The sequence below is a fragment of the Lagopus muta genome, chromosome 1, assembly GCF_023343835.1.
Source record: "Lagopus muta isolate bLagMut1 chromosome 1, bLagMut1 primary, whole genome shotgun sequence".
Classification (NCBI taxonomy): Eukaryota; Metazoa; Chordata; class Aves; order Galliformes; family Phasianidae; genus Lagopus; species Lagopus muta.
Window position 1 is genome coordinate 14,111,910 of NC_064433.1, and position 26,452 is coordinate 14,138,361.

Below are 26,452 nucleotides of genomic sequence, written 5' to 3' on the forward strand. Positions count from 1 at the left end.
GTGACACTGAGCAGATTCTTATTCATTGGTGAATGGAGACCTGGAAGTGCAGGAATAGAGCCTGACCTTATTGGCCTGTGTGTGCCATACGTAAAAGTTTACAGGGTGCATTAAAGGGCTTTCCGAGTGCAGTGCTCACAATCAAGATTTTCCTGATAGTCATTCTGTTGCAACCTTGCTTTTTCATTAAGGGACGTCTAAGAATGACTTAGTTTGACTCTTTGTTTTGTGCATTTGGACCAAAAATATTTAAAATATCACATTTTTTAAGCCTAGTTTATTTTGAATGTTTAATTATATCCTGGCTTATAATTCGTGCCAGTTGGAGTAATTGATCATTAAAAGTCACAAAACCTGAAATATTTGTGAAACTACTTGGGAGGTGAATTAAGGAGTAATTTATAGTCAACAGTTACTAATCCTGTGCTTGTGTATGGGCACATTCTGCAGTAGTGTGTATTTTAAATTCCAGTTGTATGCTTGCTTGTTGTATGTTGCTGCTAAGGTGACATAACTGTGCTTTTTGTTAATAACTGAAGGCATAAAACCTTGTACTTAAATCATTGTTCAAGAGTTTAAATAGCAATTTAGAAGTATACTTATTTTATGCTTTTCAGCTTCTGTAAGAAGCAATTCTTGAATGCAAATTAGAGGATCAACCTTCATTTTCTATTTTGGCATTTTCTTTTTTTTTTTTTTTTTTGGTTTTCTTGCATAGTCAGACTGGTCCTGTATAGTCAATTTGTCCTATTTCTGTACTGCTTTTATGCAGCAGAAGAAAACACGTTTGAGAAGTTTGTAGGAAATAAACTGGAGAGGAGCTCAGTCCTGGTAGCAGCACCTTTTCTTGCGGAGGCAGTGTGCTTGAAATGTCATGTTGACAATATTCCTTAATTTGCCAATTCAAACAGGATGTTGCTGAGAGTTTGCTGTAATTGCTGCTGTCTCCAACTCGTCTTTCTGTCTGTCTGTCTTTTTTTCCCCCCCCCTCCACAATACTTGTTTCTGAATACCTACAAATGCTGCAGTTGAACTCTGTCAGCATGAATTTTGTCCTTGAAATGCATTTTGGAAGATGCTTAAGCGGTATTCCATTTTACAAATGACAAGCCGAGGCATAAGCTGTTTAAAAAAAGAAAAAAATACTGTCCTCGGGTTCAGGAGTCATACGTGATCCACAGATTCAACCGTATTCAGGTCCTCTCTGCCTGTCAGATCAGTTCCCCACTCTGCTTGATGTGATTTGATTTAAAAGCAGTTTTGTTGTGGAGAACTTTGTTATTTTGGTGTAGTTCTGAATTGGTACCTGGAGTTAATGTGACCTCTGAAATGCCATTGTTTAAGTTCAGGATATTCATATTATCCCTTTCTGAACACGCTGCTTACTTTGGAAGTCACTTTCAGGTCTTGGAGTATTTTTATTTTTTTTTTTTTTTTCCCTTTTAGATTGGCCTACATGGAGGTAGAAGGGCCAGTCACGAACACAGCTAATTCATGTTACTGCTAATAGCAGTTACTTACATTGAGCAGGACTGAATTATATTGCGTACTTAAAAAGGAGCCCCCTGTTTAGCAAATTCTTTTAACTTTTTGGAAGTTTGAAGTGTGTATTGAAAGGTATTACACAAAATTTGAAAATATTGAGTAAGATCCTTGTTCCCTTGCAGTTGACCTGCATGTTGGCATGTACCTTGTTTTGATGATAATAACACACCTCATTTGTAGCAGCTGTGTTAAACGGTTGCTCGAATCTAAAATGTAGTACTTTGCCTAGCTGCCGTATCAATTAGCAGAACGATGCTTTTAGGAGTAATGCTGTTGTTGTTTATGTCGGCTGTCTGCTGCGTTGGGTGTTCCATTTGGTGTTAGATAGCCCATGTTTACCCTTTGTTTTACGGTGATGCTCTTCCTCGGATAGTCATGTATTTTAAGTGGAAAATACTTCAGCTGTCCATCTCCTCCCCCGTGACATTCTACTGGTGTGTCGGTGGTTTTGGGTTCCTTCCCTGAAAACTACCACTATAAAATACAGGAGTACTTCTCAAATCTGCCCTCTGGAAATATGAAGATACCACCGTTAAGTGAAACCTAAGTATTCTAGCTCACAGTATCAGCGTTAGGGGCTTGTCTGTTCTATTGGTTTCTTTACTGAGTTTGAATTGTTCTACATCTGTAATGCTCATACATATATTTTTGAAATAATATTGAAATTGTGGAAGCCAGAGCATTGAGGAAAACCTCGCATGCATCAATGCTGCATTGTGGTGATGCGTGTGAACTGCTAACCTTACTTGCTGTTTTTTATCCTGAAATTAAATAAAACCTGAAAACATTTAACAGTTTGTAACCTTCCTCCAGGTCTGATGTGCAGTGATAGCAGGTAGGTAGAGCAGAGAAAGGGGCTAATAAGAGCAAGTAGGCAATATAAAAATGTGTAGGTTGTACTAGAATATTATTAAGAGATGGACCAAATGGGTTGTACTAGGATGTTATTCAGTCATGGACCATATAGAAAGATGTGAATTTCTTAGAAATGTGTATTTTCAAGTTAAAATCTGAGTTACTGTGGCTGGTAGCTGAAACTGTTGCTATCTGGGCTTGCTTAGCTAACTTCAGGAATGATGTTTTAATCTTTTCCATTCTCCTGCAGCAGAAATATAGCTATACAAGAAATGCCTTATTTATTTGTCTGTAAGGAAAAGTCAGACCCTTGCTGGAGTAGGCTTGTTGAGGATGCAATTTAGAGAAGATGAGTTTCCAGTTACAGGTGGGTCTCTGTCAGAAGTGTGTGAGCATGGGTGCTGCTGGTACACCCACTGACGAAGTTTTAGGTTATACTTCCTTGGATGTCTCCACGTTGTTTCTGGTGTGGTTCAGAGCACAGTGTATGTCCATTCAGAATAGGCATTTGGGGTGCAGATAGCATCCAAAAACGAAAGAAGGAAAAGAATTTGTGTTGCAGTGGATGGTGCCTTGCTGTTTCCATTGGCTGTGGCAGTCAGGAGATGGCAACTGGCTGCTCTGACCCAACGCACAGGATCACAAAAGCACAGAGCTTTGATTCCTTGCTTGAAATCTGAAGAATGATAGAGCATCTTGAGATAATGTTTCCTGTTATTTGTGACAGGAGCAAACTGAAACATTTACTTCCTGCCAGTAGTTATTTCACAAAGCAAGCCTGAGCAAGTCGGCAGTTTAATCCTCAAAAAAAAAAAAATATATATATATATATATATATATGTGTGTGTGTGTGTATGTATGCATGTATTATTATTTCCCCCCTTAATCTGACCCAGGTGTTTTTTTTTTTTTGCCTGGCAGAATTGCAGTCCAACAACTTAGTTTGACAAAATTGTAAGCAACTGGAAATGTGATCTTGTAATGGGAAGCATTTAGCAGTTTAGTAGTAGGACACGTGGCTCCACCTGGTTTGTGTATATATATGTAATTGCAGATGAGCAGCGTGCTTTTGTTATAACAGCTTTTTAAAATAAATGTTTTTAATAAGAATTTAGTTGAAATGATAGCAGCCTCCACTGCAAAGTATCTCCATGTTCCTGCTCAAAACAAAAGTGTGTGAGTGCTGGTGTATTTACTGGCTGTTGTTTTGTTAACGTTTGTCTCTGTGCATTTAAAAGAAGCAGGAAAAAATCCAAAAACACATGGACAGAAATGAGCTGTACCAACAACGTTTCAGTTTATCTCCATCTTCTTTTTCTCCAAAGGAAACAACTTGAAGCCGACTTTGGCTGACTGCTTCTCTCAAAAAGGGAACGGTATTAACTCAGGAAGTGTGGAAAGACAAAGTTTTGTTGGTGTGAGTTTGAAATGATTACATTATAAGGTATAAACAGTGTCAGCACTGCATCTACGCAGCACCACTCGGTTTCTTGCACCTATCATATCTGCTCTAAAGGAAAACTGGCTTACTTCAGGAATTGTCCCAGAGCTTTGTGTCAGTCGCTGACATTGGTTTTCCAAAGAGACCTTTCCCTTTGTTCCCCATATGCTTTTGGATGAATGGAGAAATTGATTGTTTTTTTTATTTTAAGTGAAGAAAATAAACATGTTTCTGTGGGACTAAGGAAGTACCAATTTTTAGAATGTTGCTAAGACAAGGGAGAATGACTTTATACTAAAAGAAGGAAGATTCAGGTTAGGTGTGAGGAAGACATTCTTTACTCAGAGGGCGGTGAGGCTCTGGCACAGCTGCCCATAGAGCTGTGGGTGCCCCATCCCTGGAGGTGCTCAGGGCTGGGTTGGATGGGGCTCTGGGCAGCCTGAGCCAGTTGGGGCAGAGTGATCTTTAAGGTCCTCTCCAATCTAAGCCATTCCTGTTGAAGTTTTAGAAAAGCAATGTAATGACTTAATGTTTATAACCTGCACAGACAGGTACTTCATCTACCTGTCTATAAGTTAAGCTTGGTTTAATACATATAGATCACAGGATTTATCCCCAGTCTGTTATGCAAAAGTATTGCATTGTATTCTTCAGTACTGTCCAGGGAGAACTCTCAGTTTGAGGGAAATCTACCTTAAATGGTGGAATCTCTACAGACTCATTGGCCTTAGCTGCTCTTGTAAATCTGGAGCATGTGGTTTGGAAATCTCACATTTAGGTCACAAAGTACAAATTAATCAAAGTACAGGCAGCTGCCCCATTTCTGTTCTTCGGGTATCAAAGATGACCTCTAGATTTGGAAATTTCATTTGTCAGGACAGTGATGAAAGAAATGGGAAGGCAAGGTGGAAGGCAGGACACAGACAAAAGAGGAATCACTGTGTGGTAAGGAAAATGGAAAGCTAAAAACAAGAGGAAGGAGAAAGTGTGGAAGTGAAGTAAAGGGAAGAAGATAAAAGAGAGCGCTCGCAAGCAGAGGAGCATTCACTTCTCTTTACTGCTGTCATCATATATACACCCCAAACATATGTCCTGAATTTTTTAATTGAAATTCTAGTTGCTTTGTACATGTGTTTTTGAGAAGCAAAAGTGCGAATTTAGAACACGTTGACCTTTAGTTTTAGTTTATCATAGAATCTGTAGGGTTGAAAGGGACCTTTGAAGGTCATCTAGTCCAACTCGCCTGTAACAGGGAAGTGCACAGCTAGATCAGGTTGACCAGGGATTGATCCAGCTTTGTCTTTTATGCCATGGAATAACTATTCCTCCAGCAAGTTTGAGCTTTTCATTGGAGCTTTGAGTGAACACAGTTGCGAAGGAGTTCGGTACTTTTAAAGGTGAGTGATTATCGTGTGGTGAATGAAGGAGGGGGAATACATTGTGGAAGAAGACCCGTTTGAAAGGGAACTCTCTGCTTCTAGAGTAGGGCTTGATATACGTAAGTTAGAAGAAAGTGTGTTATTTATTTATTTCCACACAGGTATTATTTATTATAAATAATGAATACATGAACTTTTTTATTGTTCCATGGTTATGGGTGTGTGAAACCCTATGAAGACCATGTGTGGATGAGTTGTTATATGCCTGGTAAATGTGGTTTTGTTTTTTTTTTTAAAGTATGCACAGCTGTAAGTAGGCATTCCTACCATAAATGTGAGCTAGGGGATTAATGGTAGTCTTGCAATAATTCTAAGGAAAATATATCCATTTATTTATTTTCTTTGACAATCAGTGATGGAGTGGTTGATTCCAGATAGATTTGTGTAGAGATTTTGTACTGACAACCCCTCCCCTTCCAGGGTTGAACCCTTTTACTTACTGGATAGGAATGATGACTTGTTTACGTCATGGAACTGAACACCAGGTTCTTAATGTCAGTTTTGATCCTGACTGGTAACTACAAACTTTTTCTTTATAGAATTTTTGTCATATGGATTAGTGCTCAGTCATAGTGCTGAATGAAATGTTTAGCTAGATTGTTTATTCCTAGCCGTTCTCTCTTCACTCTTACTTTTTTAACTTGTCCAGTTTTATTGCGTGGTTTTGTTTTGTTTTGTTTTTTTTGGAAGAAAGGCTTCATGTTTATAAATTCCTTTTTTTTTTTTTTTTTATTTTAACATTCTTGGAGCTCTGTTGCAAGCTTTTGTGCATCTCGTGATAAAAATAAAAGAAGTACTCACACAGAATTTCTGTTTGCAGTCGCTAGGGAGTGTAGTATATAAATTCAGATATAAACTGATCCAGCAAGTAAGCTAGATGTACAGTTTCAGGGCCATGTCAAAAATGTGATGTTAATCAAATGTCCAGTGTCTATCAGATGCTTAGTTTGGCATTTTAATTGATACCATGCTGCACAAAGAAGTGGGAGGTCTGAAATGAAGGCAGATGTAACCAGGCAAAGGTGCCTGAAGTGGGTGGGAGGTAAACTGCAGGTTGTAGGCACAGCTCCACAGAGTGTGCTGAACAGCAGCCATGTGACAGCTTCCATCCTTGTCTTATGAGGCACACTGATAGCATTGCTGCTTGAAAAGTGATTAACAGACCACAAGTAAAATGAGGAAACAGTAATGAGTGAAATTAGTGAGTGAAACAACAGAAGAATCCAGATTTAAATTTAGTCTGCCTTGTCTTATTTTGTACTGTAACTCAGGTTGATGGAAGGTAGAGTGGTGCAAAACAAGTCCTAACAGCAGAAAGTGTTTTTTGCTTTTGTTTTTGCCTCTTAAGCTGCTCTACTTAATGATATTAATTTAAAAAAAAAACAAAAGAAAAAGTAATCAGCAAGAATTTGAAGCTGAGAGCTTAGGGCATAAAGGTTAACAAGAATAGCTTTCTTAGGCATAGTGTTCCAGTTATTTGACTAAAATGCTTGTTGCTAAGCTGGGTTAAAAGGGTCAATTGGTAAATATGAGAAGATTTATTTAATGGAGAGACAAGAAAATTGTGGTATAAAATAGATTCTGGAGGGAAAGCAAGTAACGTGATCTTTCCTGCTCAGAGTTGTTCCAGAGACCATCCTGCTTTTACAGAGATCTTCTTCACTGCATTGACCCTTCCTGATGCAGCTGTAAAATGTGGTTCTTATAAATACTAGTAGTCTCTTCATAGTGTAATTTTTTTAACGTGTCATGTCTGCTGTAATACATACCAGACAGGAAGAAACGAAGCCTTGCCCAGTGCTGGAAACAAAACATTCCTTACAAAGCCTCATATACTGTAAATAAAAGATGTACAGAATCTTTGCTGTCAAGATGGATACAAGGTGTAAGTCAGTGTAGACATTCAGACCTGTTAATTTGAGTGCAGAGGCTACAAGGTTTAGTGCTTTTTCCCATTCTGATTTTAGTGATGGGTTTGTAATCGTAGTGTGAAGCACACGATCAAGTGCAGTGCATTATGAAGTTTGAAACTGTTGCAGTGTATGGATTAATTTCATCTGGAGTGGTGATGAGAGTATTATGGCCTTTTTTCTGTGATTCCACACATCAGTGCGTGTTGTCATTGCAGTGATCTTGTCCTCCTGATTTGTTTCCCATTAATTTCACCACTGACTCTGTTCCCTTTCAGTTCCTCCCTACAGCCACAACAGTTTTTCGTTTATGGTTAAGGAACCCCGTGATTATGGCAGTGATCACCTTTGGTGAAAAGTGCTGACGACTGTAGCTTGGAATATGGATTGATCAAGACGTTTGTTTTTGAGATTTTTGGCATTAATTTGCATGAATGTCTGCAAATCTAGTAACAACATTAAACCCCTATCCCTGGATTAACAGAGGTGAGGAAGTATAATGACAAAAAACTTCGTCTAATTCAGAGCTAGAATTGTCCAGAGATTTCTTGTTCTCTTTCAAAACACTGTGGTACTCATCACAGTCATAGCCATTAAAAATACAAAGTTTACTACAGATATATCTATTATTAGAACAACAGAAAATATGTCCATATAAAAGTTGAAGTTGAGGGATTAGAATCTAGATACCTTTACAGATCTGCTTCTTCATGTGCCTCTCTAGTACCATTTAGGGCTAGAGATCATTTTGGTTCTGGATTTTTTTTCTTCTTTCCCCCCCCCCCCCTTCTCTCTTTTTAATGCATACTTTCTGTTTACAGCCATTTCATTCAATACCTTTAAGCTCTGAGTTGCATTTGGGCATCTTTCCCTGAAAGCCATTGTTAAGCTGATAACCTGTTCGTCTCTATTGCTTTTCAGTAGGTATTCAAAACATCAGAATCACTCATCTAGCCTTTACCACTATGTTATTTAAGCATTTGTGAGGTAATTTAAATGTAGACTTATGTCTTTTTACCTTTCTGTTGCTTCAATCTACAGGAATTATTATTGAATAGCTAGTATATGGATTAAAAAATTGTACTGAAAGTAGATAGATGGCTGTTTATTCTTGTATACTGCAAACTTTAATTCTCTGGGAAGTTTATCTTCAGTATTTATCTCTGTGTCTCCCTTCCTAATCTGTCAATTTAGTCCTCCTACTGGAATGAGCTACTGCTGGCAGCTAAGGTGGGAGTAGATTCATTTCCATTATCCATATTACAAAAAGAAGTACTTTTTCTTCTGTTTTTGCTTTTGTATAACACAAAATGGAGCTGCTGTTTTAAGTGGGCGCTATTCTGTTACCTCTGAGGAATACATTGGCATATGAACCAGGTCTATCTGTGATTATTTCAGGTTATGGTTTCAAAAAGTTAAGAACTGAAAGGAAACAATTTCATGCTTTCTCTGGCTCCATGGTTTAAATCACTGCTTTTGCCAAAAATGCAGCCTTTGGGGTGTACACAGAGACTGGGAAGTCTCAGGACCTTGGGAAATCTCCAGTCAGTGAACAGTTTGAGCTTCTGAGAGAAAGGAATATTTTCCGTGCAAGCAAGCAGGTGGTACTAGTATGTCCTCTTCTGTGACTGTGTTCTTGGGTAGTTTTTGGACTGCCTTTTCCTCAAGAGGGAAGTGAATTACTGCTAGAAAAACTTACATTCATGCTAATGCCAAAATTGGATGCCACTGATGTATTTCCACTGTAGATTAGTTGTTTTTTTTTTTTCTGATGAGGTTTTTGGGAAGCTTAAGAATAAACCAGTGGGCTGCAACCTACTTCATCTGTCTCAGCCATCTTTTTTTTTTTCTTTTTTTTTTTTCTTTTTTTCTGAAGGGACCTTCTGGTGCACTAACTGGGAGGAGAGGGAAAGAGAAACAAACTCTGGTAGGAGATAGTAAAATACAGCAACACTCCTGTTTTTCACCTTTTCTTGCAGTTAGAGTGTATCAAGTATTGTTTTCCTGCTTTTGCTTTTTGTAATATGGAAAATAAGATTACTTTACCTGCTTTTTAAACTGAAACTGAATTAGTGGCCAACATCAGTTCTCCTTGTTTTGAAATAAAGGCTTATTTACAGTTTTCCTTGACAGTAATGGAAGATAAATCACAGAAATGTGGATGATCACATTTCTCAGTCCGAAGGAAGCAGGGTGAGATTTGCAGTTCTGATGCTTGCTGTTGTTATAGATGTGTTATCAGGTAATGGAGGACAATCTAGGGGTAAGTTGAGTTAAGGTCATTGTACAGGCCTTTCCTAAGAGGCAAGTTACAATATCTTGTATGCAGCTCATTGTACTTGGTGTGCCTCACTGGGTGCTTACTGGAACACGCTTTTTATGTTAGAAAAATGCTTTTACTTCTGATTCTGGAAGAGTTGTACTACCCCAGAGTGTGAATCCCTGACAAAATCAAGACAGTGCGTAGAAATGAATTACAGGGAGGAATGTCTTTCAGTCCTATGGGCCAGTGAGTCTGATGGAGCTTCTCCCTGGGGCAGTGGGCTATTTGCTCTCCCTTCAGCTGGGAGGTGGCAGCGCCAGGCTCCTTTTGGGGAGGCCCTGTGTTCCCCTTGGGTAGAGACCTGGAGCTGTCCGCCCGGGAGGTGCTGGAGGCCCATGAGCTCCCAGCCCTGCTGCACGAGAGGGGAATTCAGCAGATGGGAAACAGGATTGGTTTCATTCACTTCTCAGCTGCCTGGATTTTTCTGTGCTATTTCTAAGGCGTATTTTACTTTTGAGAAAGGAATTACCAGTTGTGGGTGTAGTGCAGATCAGTACTTTACCGTCTGATATCTCAACCTCAGCATTTATTGCAAACTCCTCCTTGGAACTTTTATTTTTTTAAATTTTGATGTTTTATTTGCTGATCGCAATACCCAGCTGCTTGTTCAGAAATAGTCTGGCTGCAGAACACTAACCGTACAAAGTGGCACGTAACCATTGTTTCTTTAAATCGCCACATAAAGAGCAAGCTAGTGCGTTACATTAATGTGTACATACAGCTGCAACGTTTGGGTTATTTAGGAAACACAGGGCTAAAGGTGATTTACAGTGTGCAGTTCAGGACAGCACCTTAATACCTGGCTCAGAGCCATCGCATGCTACCGTTCAGAGCTGTCTGGTACTGATTAGCTGGCTGACCTGCCAAACAAGTCTGACCAGTTCTGAGTTTGTCATCTATCTTTCAGGATGTGTAGCATTCTGGTGGCAACTGTTAGTGTTCACAAATTGGCAGGATGTTCTTTTCTTTGGGACTTTCCTCGGTGTTAAATTTAATTGAAGTTGTCTAGCAGGTTCAGAAGATAACGAGAACAAGCAAATGGATAGCATCGTAGTGTAAACTTTTCCGTGAACTAAGGCTGAAGAAATCAAGCAGGAAGCAGTTTCCTTGAATTGGGTAGTTATTACTGACACTGATTAATAACAGCAGTTTCTGCAGTAGCCCTTATTAATTGCTGTATTGTAAGTCAGTCTGTCATTTGCAAAATGAAATGACATTTGCTTGTTTCTAGTGTTCAAATGGTTTGTGCTGAAACTAATTAAAATGGACATGGCTGTTTTTGTGGAAGGGCAATCTTTCTTTCTAAATAGAGTGGAAACTTGATTGCTACTACACTTATAGTTCTTAGATGTTACTGTAACCTTTGCTCAGAGGAGTCTGGTTATTGCTGAATAAAAGTATTTCTTTGTGATTTTGTTTTGTTTGAATTTGGAAAAGATACAAAGGTCAGAATGTAAACACAAGCACTGTTTTGAAAATGTAAATGCAGAGCCAAGAAGATTTACGCATTCATGCCGGAAACTCTACTTTATATTTATTTCTGGCTAGGAACTCACATTGTTTAACTTGTGTTCTGCGTTCCAGGACAAATAGTTTATAGAACCGTAGAATTTTTTTTTTTTTTTTTTTTTGATGGAAGAATGAATTTAGTTTGACTTAGAGGGTTTTTTTTTTTTAATTACACTTTTAAAAATTATTAAAATAAAACTCCTCCTTTTTCTTATACAAGTTGTATACTATGGATTCTATAGTAGGGTGTTTCGTAAAGATACTTTCTCTGAGTGCAATTTATATTTGACATTGATTTCAATGTTTATGTATTGGGGGATTAAATGTATAGAGTGGATTGTACTTTAAGAAGTGGAAAGTAAGTTGAAATCTTCTAGTTTGAGTTGAAAACTCCTATAAATTCCAAGTAGGGTGAGAGCTGAAACTCAGTGGTGCAAATAAAGCTGTCTCTTTTTTATGAATGTGTTGAAAGGAAGCATGTATAATTATAAATATAATTTTAATTATATAAATACAATTCTCATCCTGAAAAAAATTTATTGGTAATTAATTGTTTGAGTTTTTAAAATAATATATATGCCATTTCTAGTGGACAACTCCTCCATATTTTATGGAGATGGTTGATTTCCAAGTGACCTTTTGCTTTAGTATCAAAAATGAGAATTTGGCTCTGAAACTGTGGAATAGATGTATTAATCAGAATTATTGGCCTGACTGTAAATTTAGATAGCTTTTGTCTGTAATACTTTCACAAATTCGTAAGGTTTTAACACAGAAACACATGCAGGGCCTATGAAACCATATACTGTAGAAAATGCGTGTCTGTTTTTACAGACCAACTTGATGAAGCTTCTAGGCTGTGAGAAGTTAGTTATATTCTCATTTAAAAATGCATTTATATGATGCAGTATACTAACTGAGGGTAACATTTCCCATATTTCAACAATCATAAGAGATACTTTGGAAATACACAACAGAATTTTATGAAGCCTGCTAGAGAAGTAAGGCCTCCTTTTTTAATGATGTTTGTCTCTAACATCAGAAGCAGATGTTGGTGTGGTGGCAGTAGAGGCTGAACCTTCCTGCCAGTGCTCCATTACGTTTTTTTGCTGTGGGACAGAGGGCAGCAGAAGGGCAGGCTGGCAGAATGATGTCTGACATGGAAGGGTATATGAAGTGAAGGTTTCCATAGAAATAAATAGGAGACATTGCTTTCAGAGTAACTGCGTATTTAATTACTCTGTGGGTCCAAATGAAATCCACAAGACAAACAAATTTGGTCTGAAAGGTAAGGTTTGGTCTCTTCTAATCTCATCCCTAGATAACTGTCCTATGAAGAAGGATCCAGCAGTTAAAAGTAGGGCTGTGAGAGAGGAGATACGTTGTGTTAAATCTGTGTAACAGACTTGCTGTGTACATTTGAGTTGCTTGCACTGGAATACCAGAATAATTCTTGTAAACATATGAAGCCTATGTGACTTTAAGATAGTAGATGTCCTCAAATTAAAACAAAACAACAACAACAAAAAAAACCCCCAAACGCTGCCTTTTCATTCCCTTTACCTTTCCCAAAATCTGTTTTTCCTAGCTTCTCCCCTCTCTCCCTCCTCTCCCCCAAACAATTTCCAAATAGTCAAGTTGAAAACTTAAGATTCTGTAAAATACTCAAGTATTAAAAAATAGCTCCACACCATGTGTTTAGGATACAAAGGTTGCCTATAAAAGCAATAACAAAACTGTGAGAATCTATAGTAAATTTTGCCAATGTCTTTCATAGATTACATCTGGCCAGCTTGCAATTTTCCAGATTTTATTGTAGGAAAGTGCCAGTAAGGGCACTAGAAGCTATACTATTGTAGTCTGCTGGAGAGAATATTCCCAAATTAACAGAATTCTTGCTGGGCCAGCAGCTGTCCCAGAAGGGACGTGTCATTTGTGCTGTTGTGGGATTGGGAAGTGCTGGAGATGGCCTCAGGCAGCTACACTCCAGCAGCCCGTTCTCATGAGACACGATTTCTGGTTATTTCTGCTGTAAAACCATTACAGAAAAAATACATTAAACAGTGTGTTCTTCTGGTTGATCTTAACATCAATGTCACTTTCAGACCTTTAATATATATAGACATTTAATATAGACAGGGTGAATAAATTTGTCTCGTTTCTGTTTGGTTTTGGTTGTTTTGTTTTTTCTTAAGTTGTCCTTGTTTTTATTTTTTACTTTTAATAATTTAATATTACTTTTTGTTTTATTTCTTCCTTCCAAAATAATTTTAAAAAGAAAAAGTAGCAGTAGTACTCCTTCTATTCAACCCATGTAAGGCCCCATCTGGAGTGCTGAGTCCATGTCTGGGGCCTGCAACACATGAAGGATGTGGAGCTTTTGGAGAGGGTTCAGAGGAGAGCCGTAAATACGATTCAGGGGCTGGAGCACCTCTGTTGCGAAGGTAGGCTGAAGGAACTGAGTTTGTTCAGCCTGGAAGACAGAAGGCTGCAGGGAGACTTCATTGTGGCCTTTCAATATTTAAAGGGAGTTTGTAAACATGAGGGAAATCAACTTTCTACGAGAGCAGATAGTGAGAGGACAAGGCAGAATGGTGTTAAACTAAAGGAAAGGAAACTTAGATTAGATTTTGGGGGAAAGTTTTTTTGCTGAGGAAGTGGTGAGATGCTGGAACAGGCTGCTCAGAGAGGTTGTGGATGTCCCATCCCCAGTGGTGTCTAAGACCAGGCTGGATGGGGCCCTGGGCAATCTGATCTAATACTTGACCTAGTGGTTGCCAACCCTGCCTGTGGCAGGGGGTTGGAACTTGGTGATCCTTGTGGTCCCTTCCAAACCAAGCCGTTCCATGATATTCACTTCTAATAACCTAATGTGGATGCTGACAGCATAGAAGAAGCATTACTTTTAACTTAAAATTATGAAGATGAGCTTCCTTTAATTTCAAAAACTTTATGAAGCAGTCCACATTTAAAAAAAAAAAAGTTAAGAAAACAAGGAAAAAATGTTAGACAGTTAAAAATAATTCATAGAAAGTGTATTTTTTTTTTTTCCTTTTCATCTTCATGGTAGTACATACTTCTTTCAGTAATCTGAAACAGCAGCTCTGACCTTTCTTCTTTGTGGATACTGGAATACTCAGATCACTAGGTCAGAGTCAGGCTTTTTACCTGCTTTTTGGCATGCTTGTGTGCACCTTGGCTTAGATTCAAGAGAAGAGCTGTCAGCGCTTGCCCTGGAGCATAGCACTGCCTAGGGGGTACTTTTTTTTCCCTGGAGGTGCGTGTTGCTGATCTGACGTGTAACCAGTCAAGCGAGTTCATCCCTCAGTTTTTGTGTCTCCCTTTCCGATGCAGTCTTGCTTTTTGCTATTTACCCACTGTAAACATTTATTTGAAGGGCAGTGGAGGCTGGGGAGTACACTGACAGAACAAGAAGCACTTCACTGGAGTGAAGAGTTTCTTTCATGTCCCCAAAGCAGAGTCATTTTTCTCTTTAATGACTTGTGTCAGAGCAGGGCTCCAGATAGACAGTTGCATCTCCTGCTTTCCCTGTTTCTCTATATTTCCCTGTTTACTGCCTGTTTTTCACCCCAAGTGGGTAGCTGTAAGTAGACAATGTGAAGAAGCATATGTTGACTTTTTGGATGGGTCTGGAGGGGTGGAATCTTTGAGTCATGACCACATACATTTCATTTCAACTCGTGTAGTAGTTTTTCTGGCAGTGACTTCATTATCAATTGTATACTGGAGCAAACTGGGAGCGTGTTAGGTTATTTCTTGAACCACTGGTAGCAGACTGCTATTTCGTGCCATGTGTTATTTCCTTGCCCAGTGACTAATCAGCGTGTGGCTGGCTGCAAAGCTCAGTTATCAGGAGTCACGGAAAGTTGGCCCTACACAGGAATCTCACAGATAGTTACAGAAGGCAGCTGAGGCAATGTTCTCAAGCTTTGCTAGCCAGGAACAGAATGAAATGGGAGCGGAAGTGGTTGTGTTGCTGAAGCTTGCTTACAGCAGATGCAACTTTTCAAACATTGCCTGAACTATTGAGCAAAATGAAGTAGAACTGAAAAATTCTTACTGGCCATTACTAGAAATTTCTGGATGTTATCCTGAAGTAATGTAGCCATAAGGAATAGTGGGATGTAAAGTTTTAAGCTGTCTCATAGAACGCTTTTGCTGGTACTGCAGTTAAAAGAAAGCAAATGGCAGTAGATAGATTGCTCTTCTCCCAGGCTAATTGTAGGACCTGAGGAAATGGCCAGAAATTATACCAGAGGAGGTTTAGGTTGGATATTAGGAGAAACTTTTTCTCTGAAAGGTTGGTCAGGCACTGGAATGGCTGCCCAGGGAGGTGGTGGAGTCGCCATCCCTGGCAGTGTTCAAGAGGCGCCTGGATGAGGAGCTACGAGAGATGGTTTAGTGCTTGTGGCACTGATAGGAATGGGAGGGTGGTTGGACTGGATGATCTTGCAGGTCGTTTCCAACCTTGTGATTCTGTGATATTTGTATTTTAAACAGCCCCCCTGCTTGTAGGCACTGCTCAGATGCTACCGATAATCCCTGTTTCACATAAACAAAACAAAAAGTGCTGAGGTAAACTGGTATCTGGAGCTTCATTCCACACACCTCACCTCTCTTGCTCAAGTCCATTGGTTTGGGACAGAAGAGACGTAAACTATTTACATTTTCATGTACTCTGTTTGAACTGCAGGATCTCTTTGACCTTTCTGTTCTCTAGAGAAGTGAGTTACATGATTTTGAAGCCTCCATCCTCAAGGCACAGGTACTGACTTGAGAGCGAGAGGCAGCTTGAGAATAGGGAGATTTGTAAAGAGCTTCCAGTGACAGAGTTTTGTATCAATATGTCTAAATTTTACCTTCAGGACACAAAATCTCCATGCTGAGCAACTGAGCTGTCTACACATTTTCTATGTGTGTTCTATATATTCTGGGCTACAACCCTGGGGTATTTTGGGGATCTTCTGAATTGTTCTTAATTGCAAGCCTTGGAAAAAGAACCTTTAAAAAGAGGTATTACTGCATATCTAAGTGTAGGAGGGTGGTGATCATGGAGATAGGATCCTCATTGCACTTGCCCTGTGTTTGTTCAATAAGAACCTGACATAAGCTGCTGACTACAAGGACAAAACTGGTCATCCTTGGTTTCCACTCTTCTTTACCTCTTCAGTTCAGAGAAAATGATGGCCAGCTATGCAGTTCAGGAAAAGCTGGTTGTAAGGTCCTTACTCCATATGCTTCTGGGTGATGGAAATATATTGGATATTTTGCTTTTTAGGCACTACTGTCAGGATGACATCACTATATGATGTTCCTTTGAGTGAGTCTTTATCGAAAGAAAGGACAGTAATTTGTTTTATTGCAACTCGTGGTAGCTTGCTATTGATGCATTTTTGTAGCTGCCTGCAGTCTTCTGTTGGCTTGCAGATTTTGTAATGTCATGATGCACTTGAATTGCTGGTGCAGTGTCAACAGGCCAGCTGGTTCATTGTTAAACCTGTGGAAGTTTGTGGAGTCACATAGGTATTACCATAACCTATTCTTTGGTGACTTTCTTTAACCCTGACTATTCAGAGTCAATCTGAACCATGCCCGAGATCTTGTTATTGCATCATCAATAGTCTTGTGGATGTGGGTGGTGACTGTGGATGACAGGGAGGTAGATGTCTCTTGTTACAGCTGAGTCTAAGTCCCGCCTTCTCCCTGGATTGATGTTTGTATGTTGTCCTGCATGTCTGCACTCACTCTTGCAAACATTGCATGGGTGCCTGAGGTTTATGTGGAAATTAGTGCAGTGAAGACTGGTTATGCTTCAGTGTAATCCCTTACTGCTGCTTGCATAAATCTAGCTTTGCACATATAGGAACAATGATTTTTTTTTTTTCTTCTCCCCTTTCAGTCTTTGTCTCAACCTCTAAAATCTCAACATTTTAGTTTATTAGCCCGAGCTTTTATATTGCTGGTGTTATCCAGGTCTACGTCCTAGCAGTTCAAGGATTCACAAAAACAAAAGGAACTCCAACAAACCCAGTCTAGGAAATACTGATCTGTGGGACCTGTGCCTGGTGAGGTGTTAGCATCGCGTTGAGGCACTCTGGTGGATGTGTGCCTAGCTGCTCAGAGGACACTGGGACTTCGCATGTGCTTGTTTCACTACACATTTTTGCTGGCTGCCAGACAACAGCCAGTTTGTCTGGCAATGGGAGGGTGTTGTTTGGAGGCTGTGAAAACAATGAGCTGTCTGAACAGGAGACAGGAGGTGTACTCTGCCCATGGGCTGGGATGGGTGCTTCAGCAGTGTGCTGAAGTGAAAAGGCACCATCCTGCCGTTATTATTGTCAGCAAACTTCTGAGGAGCTGGCATTTATGTGGTTGGAATGAGGACAGAACAACTGAGAGGCTTCTCTTCATTGTTTATGACTATTTTTTTATCTAGAAACTGAGAGAGAGCTACAAGAATGCGTGTGTATAGATATGTCTACTGAAACAGACTCAGTGCCATTCTTCTCATTAAAATATTCGGGCTATTCAGACAATAACACTTAGAGTTTAGGTGTTTTTTTTTTTTTTCTTCTCTTTTTAATAGCATCATGGAGTCACTGAATAGTTTGGGTTGAAAGGGACCTTAAAGCCCCACAGCCCCAATCCCTGCCACAGGCTGGCTGCCACCTCCCAGCTCAGGCTGCCCAGGGCCCCATTCATCCTGGCACTGAACATCTCCAGGGATGGGGCATCTGCAGCTTCTTCCAGCAGCTCACGACCCTTTGTACTGGAAGGTCACAATAAGGCCTTTTCTTCTCCAGGCTGAACAAGCTCGGCTCCCTCAGCCTTTCCCCATAAGAGAGGTGCTCCATCCCCCTGAGCATCTTCATGGCCACCTTCTCAACACTGCTGGTTTGTGTCAAGCCTTTCCATCCACCTTTTCTATTGTGCTGAGTAACAAAAATGTGCTTTGCCTCATCCTCTGAAAACTAACAAAGCTGTATGTTTCAGTTAGGACCAGCTGTGAATGAATGAATATCATGAATGCAAGAGAAACTCCCCTTAAGTATATAATGTTCTTAAACGTGAGATTTAAAATCTTAAATTTCACCAGTAAATGAAAAAGCAGATGATGCAGGCTGTGGATTATACATATTCATATATTACTTTTTTTAATCAGTGTACTTTGTAGTGGAGACTTCTGCCATGCAGGCTGACTTTGTATAAAATCTTAACTTCAGACAGTTTTATTGGCATTTGCCCATGTCGTATTTGCTGTAATAATCTCATGACAAAGTCACAAAAACATGATCAATAGTGGGAAAACCAGAGTCTCAAAAGTTTGAGATATTGGATTAAACACAGATGGTATAAATGTATAGGGGGAGAAATCAGTTATGTTCATAGTCTTAACCACTATAATTATGAACTCACACAAAGATGTACTCCCTCAGAGAAGAATGCTGACAGCCATAACATCCCAACCCACTGCCAGCAACAAGGTTGCAACTTCATTCCTTCGTAATAAATAAAACTTGCAGGTATTATCAAGAGATTTGGGGGGAAAAAAAAAGAAAAAGAAAAAGAAAAAAATAGGTTGGAATTTTGTGAAATGGAGTTCCCAAAGCACAGTAGTGTAATAGCTAGGGGAAGCTGTTAGATACTTAAGAATTCAGGAGAATGGGTCACTTAAGCAAAATTTTGGGCTGTCTAGCTTGCAGCTTGGCAGAAATATTGATCTGAAGATAGGTGTGAGTAATTCATATCTTGTGAGATGCTGATGACATAAATGTTGATTTGCTGGCTCTGCAGAGGAGCAGCACCATCCCTCTGCTGGGGGCTGCTGTGGAGCTTTCGCAGGATGACCTGTTTTTCTCCCATTCTGACAGGGAACTTGCATACGTTAGTAAATATGCTTCAGGCAGCAAAATTAGAAAGCAGAAAGGAACATGAAATTGGATCTGAATGCCTACACTGTAGTGTTAGAAAGCAAATAACCATAATATTCCTAAAATAGCTCTTGAAATTTCAAGTGGAAAAAAGCCATTTACAGATGGTAAGAAGATAAAAGCATTACTGACATTATATATCAGATCGGCTTTAGTGGAGTTGTAAACTATGCTATGGTTATAGCAGGATATTTCTTGAAGATTAGGATAAATTAAATTGCTCAGGTAGGGAAGGGGGGTGGTACCACAAGTCAGGGGATGGTGATATTGCCTTCTAAAAGAAATTAGTAATCAGCAGTCGACTCTGCTAGGCAGAAATAGGGAGTTTGGTAAATTGTGCAGAAGCAGAGGGTGAAAGTAAAAAGGGATTATTGGTGTTCAAACTAAAGCAGTGCGTCAGGTCTTGGATTTAGGCTCTATAGAAGGGCTTGGGTTTTCATTGGCTGGAGCATGTTGTAGGAAGACTGACATCCCACATGCATTTATTCCACTGGTATTTCTGGGTTCAATTTCATACTTTTTTTTTCTTCTTTCTAAATGCATCATTTCTGATGGGCATAATCCTCTGAATAACATCATTAATTTTTGTCAGGTGTACTGAGTAGTACGGGAGTGAGGGCAGCCAGGACTCCACGCCAGAGCTTCATCACAGGTTCAGATTTTCAGTCCAAGTCTGGGCAATTTCTGGTGCAAATGAACTTGTTGTAGCCTTTGGCAAAACAGAGGGCTAGAATTGTTACTATGAATTATTTTTTATTTTTATTTCGTTTCCCTGTGTAGATGACTGATTCATTTTAATGAGGTAATATCTGAGTTTACTGGTCACTAGCAGTAATGATGAGGATGAGTTTGTAAAGGAAGGCGTGCTTCTGTAGCATGTAGGTCTGTGTAACAGAATTAACAGTTCAGATAAGTAGTACTCAATACAGCAACATATTCTCTCTCTTCCCCCCCCCCCCCCCCCCCCAATCTGAGAAGGAGATACTTTAGTGGAGAAAGTACCTATGCTCTCCAAGCAGCATTTTGTCCCCACTAATGTTCCACAACCTTGGGCCATTGCTCTAACACATCAGACAGGCATTTCATCTTTTTGTTCTTGGTGTTAGTAATTACATACAGCAGCAGTAATTCACAATGGCTGAAATTTCTTAATGGATAAAGTGAGAAAGGTTTCTTTGCCTCTCACTCAAGGTTTGTGTTACTGCAGATTAAATGCTTTGCCACCTCATGGTGAGGTGAATGGCTGGATGTCCATGACAAAACGTGAATGTGACAGTGTGCTGCTCTGTAGCAACATTTTGAAAACAAATGTTTTTTAAATTAATACTGATTATAACCTGGGAGTAATGTAAAAGCACCGAAACAGTGTATTAGAATCTCTGCTCATTGAATGTTTTCAGGGGCCATTTAAAATGTTGCTGTTTTCCTAGTACTGCAAATATACATTTTGAGTAGATATACAGAATAAGTTTTCATTTTCAGCAATTTAGAGACTGAGGTGTTTGTCTGTATTTTTAATTTGTGTTTTTGTGCAGTGACACTGTAATAATCAATTTGTCAAAGATTTTGATGAGCATTTACTTGATAATAGTTCTCAAGATAGGCTTCTGGATTTGAAGAACTGATTTGTGGCTTCGTGCTGTGCAGTCACCAGGGAGAGGTGAGGTGAGAGAGTTTGTGTTTTGGTCTCAGTTTGATCAAGCAAGTTGTGTATATTTCATGGGAGACATGGCTTGTATGCGGATTGAAGTGTGCAAAGGAGAGCAGCTCTCTTCCTTGCTTTTTAAGCCGATTTTTTTAACTTACTATAGGTTATGTATCTGAAAGAATTTGTAAGAATAAAAATAGTTGCCTGGATCTTCACCACACTTTCCTTCAAAGGTTATCCTAACCGCAGAATCCTGCACAGCCCTTGGAAGTACTTGGCACTGGGCTTGGAAAGAGTCAATGCTACTGCTCTAATGCTTCATTCTTAAAATAGGAGCTCCAGAGCCGTATCACAAGGAGTGTAAGGCAATTTTTCATTCTAGTTTTCAACTTATTTTGACTATAACGCTTCCCCCAGTTTCTTGAGAAGCTGTTCTACAGTGAAATAAAAATAATTTTCCAGACTGAAGAATGGCAAGAGGTTAAATCATCTGCAGAGCCAGTGAATGTTGCGAAATTCAGCTTTGAGTAACTGCATTTTAGGACTACAGCCTTCTGTCAGGTTGTGTATTATAAAAATTTAGATATGATCGCTATTCTGGTTTCTAGGTATTTATGTATATGTATTTGTTTTTACAGATGTGTTGATGTCTTCAGAGAGGAATAATTATGTCAGTGCAATGTTGTGGTGCAGGGGGTTTTCAAATTTGTAGATGCCATTTAAAAAAAAAAAAAAAAAAGAAGAGGAAGGGAGGGTAGTTATCTTGGGATATCCCAACAGACATAACTGTTTTCCCTCCCAGTAGTACATAAATACAGATTCCATAGCAGTGTTTCATTCTCATTTTGGCTTCTCAGCCTCTACCTATAGGTCTCCCTGAAAGCACTCATTTAACCCCTCGTGCCTTACTGCCTGCAGCATGCCTGCGTATAAGGATGCCTGTGTATGCATATGCTGCCTCTGGTTATACAGCAACTCTGTAGGACATGTTTGTGCAGAGCTCCCATCTCTGTACAGAGGCAGGTCCCTCCATGTGCTCATCTTATGCTTTGAGGAGCTGTGGGTTTTCATTTGAAATGAAGCTCAGTGTTTTGGAGTGGACTTAGGATTCTACTGCATGCTGAGGTTTGGTTCTGAGAAAGTGAGCTGGTAGTGCTTTATCCTCACCTTTCAGGTTCTTTGACAAAGGGCTGCTTACACGGTGTGCTTCTGTGGCTGGGATTTTCCATTTTGCCTTGAGTGAGGGCCGAACTGGTGTGCTGGTCTCAAATTTTTTTTTTTAATTATTATTAGTTAAAAAATAATTATCATTATTTAGAAGTATTTATTTGAGGGAAATAATAGAATATATTGCCAATGTTTCATCATTAAAATATTGCTCTTTCTTTGATTTGCATTTATTATATATATACATGTATGTATGTATAGGAAACTGCACATATATACATATGTATAGGAAACATATATATATATATATATATATATATATATATATATGTATATATATATATGTATATATATATATGTATATGTATAGGAAACTGTGCTGTATCTACCTACTGAGGGCTGCTCATCCTCTGAGTACTGCTTGTATTCCCTAGACTTATCCCTGCTTCTCATTGCTGTCACAGTCATTGTGGCCCTTCACCAAGAAGAGATGAGAGTCATTTTCCCACGATCCAGCAACTCCCTCCTTTGTCTGAAGCGTTTCCCTGTGCTGTCACTGCGTGTACCAGGCAGAGTCTGAAGAGAGAAGGGAGAGCAGCTCTGTAGAGTAAAGCGATTCTAAAGTTGTTTCAGCTCAAATACATTTTTTAGTGAATATATTGACCTATATTATATGGATTTGTTACGTGTTTTCTCTAATTTCATAGAATTACAGAATGGTTTGGGTTGAAAGAGAACTTTAAAGCCCACCATCCGTGGGCTGGCTGTTCCTATCAGCTCAGGCTGCCCAGGGCCCCATCCAACCCAGCCCTGAGCGCCTGCATGGATGGGGCACCCACAGCTCTATGGGCAGCTTTTGTAATATTGTAATATATTTACAGGTCAAAAGGATAAATTCCCCTTTTATTATTTTTTTAAAGGGAAAAAAAAAAAAGAAAAAAGAAAAACTCACACTTTGCATTTCTTAAAGCCCTCAGATTCGGCGGGCCATAGCCCTGAAGGCTGACTGTCTTCACAAAACAGCAATACTTTGTATCTTCTGTCAGCCCTTACCGCTCAGAGCAGTTTTTGCTTTGTGCAGAGAAGCTTGGACTGGTACTTGCTTGGGGCCAGCCCATGTTTGTCTGTCAGCTGGCTTACAGATGTCAGTGCTCAAGCATAACCCCTTGTTAAATCCCAGGCAGACACTCCCGGACTTCCTAGGGAGGCTGTGTGTCTGACGTCTGCAGTGTGTTCAGCTGCTTATTCCAGGTGACATTTATGACACAAAAATCTGACGGTTTCTGGAGCAAACTCAGCTTTGAGCACTGAAATTGTGAGCCTGCAAAAAGGGGCACTCAGCACTATTAGCACAAGTTAGCTGTAGGCAGGGTGCCCAGTTAGGGAGTCTCAGCGTGGATGTTGTGCTCTTGGTGCTCTGTGAACAGCCCCAGCAATCCTGTTCCATTCCTGTTACATTCGCTACCTGCAAAATCGAAATGCTTATGTTGTCTGTTTCACAGCAGTGCTGTGATGAATGCTTAATGCTCTTAAGAGGTAATATGAATGGTGAAATACACAGTGGGGGAAAGGCAGTAATTAGACAGTTATTGAGTGATGGAAATACTTTTATTGCAGTCTTTGTGCAAGTTGATGTTTTGAATACTGTGTATTCTAAGTATACTAAAACTCTTCAATCTCTTTTTATCATTTATCAGTTATTTCTGTTTACTTACTTGATTTCTATTGCCAAAATGCTTTAAAAGCTGTGCTTTTTGTACAGCTATCTGAATGAGGATTGGTGAAAATGGATTTCAGTTACCAGCAGGTAACGTTTTAGATGTGCTGTTTTCTCATCACATAGCACTGACAGCAAAACCAGTCTAGTGTGTCACATGAGGATTGATAACTTAGACAATTTCAAATAATATTTTCATCTGGATATAGGTCTCTGAATTATTGGTATTAATTTTGGCTTTTCTTGTTGTCCTCTTTGGAAGTTTGTAATGGATTGTGGTTAAGATAAATTAGAATATGAGCAGTGGCATCTGCTGTTGGAGCAATGCCGTGCATTTGAACAAGACCATCCCTGCTTAGAATTACATCCCTTGGTCACGGTGCAGCATTCTCCCTCTTAGTCAGTTTAAAGATCAGATGTCAGTGGACATGTTCTGAATTTATTCACATGCTAGTTTACCCTTTGTTAGAATAAATCCCTACATTTTGCAACAGTGAGGTTTTGCAATCCATGGGGTGGATGGCCAGCAGCCTCGGTGTGGCCCCGCGCAGCCTGTGGAGCCAGCAGCTGGCTCTCTGCCTGTGCACCCACAGCAGCCATCTCTGCTACTGGTCTGTCCTTTGTTTTCTCAGCCAAGGCTTCTGGCTCCTGATGACCTGAAAAGATAACAGAATACTATTTTACATCTGCAACAAAGTTCTTGTTAATCTCTCCTCTGCTCACCTTGGTCTGCTTATCTTGCCAGCCATTGTAACTACCTGTCTGGTCATAAAGCTACTTTGTAGTGAAAATATCAGCTAAATTTCTCCAGGCTGTGAATTTCTGCTATCTTTTTATTAGCTAATATGCCCATCTTTCTGGGCAGCAAAAGTAGGTTGTAATTTGCAGCACAAGCGCAACAGAGAGGAGTTGAGCTTGCTAAATAACCACCGTGGGGGGCTGCTCCCAATCCTCCGTTCTCCCAGTGGCACATTTGGATGACTCTCACAAAATCCTCATCTGGGGGGAAAGCCTTTGCTTTCTGAACACTGGATGTTGATAAATAGCTGCTTACCACGGTTCTGAGATTCTTCTTGTACCATTCTTTTCGGTTGCTTCTTTCTCCTTTTTTTTTTTTTTCTTTTTTTTTTTTTCCCCCCTCCTAAGATTAAATAAATTCTAAAATTTATTGTAAAAGAAATTTTAAATCTCTTGGTGAATTCAAATGTTTATGCAACTGGAAGCAGCTGAAAAATGAATAGTTCCTTTGACGTCCTTGTGACTTGTTTCAGAGAGAAGGAGTCTCCAGTGGATGTGATTTGGTGCTAGGTGTCTGTTTTTGGGAGTTGTATTACTTATTGTGTTGGTAAAATGTGCTGAGATGGCTGTCTAGGGGAGTTGAATCTGCCTATCTGTGGATGATGTGTAGATCTGACAGTCAAAATATCATCCCTGAGTTCCAGGAAGACTTTGTAGTGGGAGGACAACACAATTTTATGTTTTCTTGTTAGAAATACATCAGATTTCAATATATTTTTAGATGCGCACATCTGCTGAGAACTGCTGCTGATGTGCACACTGGAGGTAATGGCTCAGCAGCCTGATGGTGGAGGACCTGGCCAGTGTCTTGAAATTAAATTGCACCTAACCCTAGAGACAAAATGAACCTTGTTCCTTTTGCAGTTTGAGAAATCAGATGGCTTTGACTATTGCAAAACAGTAGTTGCATAAAATCTGGTGACTGCTCAATTAACGATGTTTCTAAATATCTAAAAAAGCAGAAATTAAGGTTAAAAATAACGTTACTGGTTATGCATACATCTTGTATGCCATCTTGTTCATGTATACATGTATTCAAGGTTGATGATTGCTTATCCACAGGGGGTTTCCTTGATCCTGTAGAGCACTTTGAGCCAATGTAGTTGGATTTCTCAGTGCATTTCTTGCCACTTGGACCCATCACTGCTATATACGCTTGCAAAACAGTCTGCAGCTGTGGCTCAGAGTTTGTATCTTTGCTCTGGTTTCTTCTGCCCAGAGGAACAAAAAGTCAGTTTGCATCTCAAGCTATTACTGTCTCTGCTATTTTTTCTCCCTAATAGTCTTAGACTTTCAAGAAAGTCTGCTTCACATCTATGTAAAATTAATAGGGATGAGCTGTAAAAGTTCAATATTTTTCATTTTTCAATTCCATGTAAACCTTGTGAGTAATTTTTAAGGTTGAATATTAATAAGCGCTGTAAGAGCATACATTTTTAATGTAGCTGTTGCCCATGTTTGAAATTAGGTCATTCAGATTTTTTTCTCACTCTTTATTCCAGTGCTGTTTATCATATGAAAGTAGAGTTCAAGACCAGTGTTTTATACTAATTATAAGCAGTCTGACGGCTGTGTTTGGAAGGCCAAATGTATGAACCTTTATCTATTGCATCTCTAGTAGTTCTTGTACAAGCTGATAAACCTGGAAATGACATAGAGGCAGCACGCAGACCTGTGTGCTCTGAGATGGATTTTGTGATCCCTTCCAGTTGGAAAAGAGAGAGGAGTCTGATTCCAAATGTTTGCAGCATGTATTTGGAGATGTTCCAAGGTAGCACTATTAGACAATGTTTATTTGTTGTGAAACTAAGTTTTCTGAGGAGCTGGGGAAGGAGGTGGCCTGGGGGACAGATTAGAGCTGGCGTTGATGTTGTATTACCTGAAGGCTTTTAAAAGTTAATTTTAAAAAGTCTTTCAGGTGGAATTGCAGATTAGTTGTTTGGAGTTTTTTTGATATGTAGGGATATCTTTATTGCTGGATTTCCTATAGATAAATTCTGTATAAATAGTTTCTGCACCTTTTTAATCCATCCTTATTTGCAGGATGCCATTGTCTATGTGCTCAATAAAAAATGGAAATTTCTCAACCAGTCATGAATAACAATAAATGCTTCCATGAAGAAACTTTGAAAAAGCTGAAAATAGCCT

At 39.4% G+C, this 26,452-nt stretch overlaps 1 protein-coding gene across 1 annotated transcript in view; it reads left to right on the forward strand.

Annotated features, from left to right (window-relative positions):
- Positions 1-26,452, forward strand: part of PRKAR2B (protein kinase cAMP-dependent type II regulatory subunit beta) — an 82,078-nt gene that overhangs the window by 1,811 nt on the left and 53,815 nt on the right. The window lies entirely within an intron of this gene.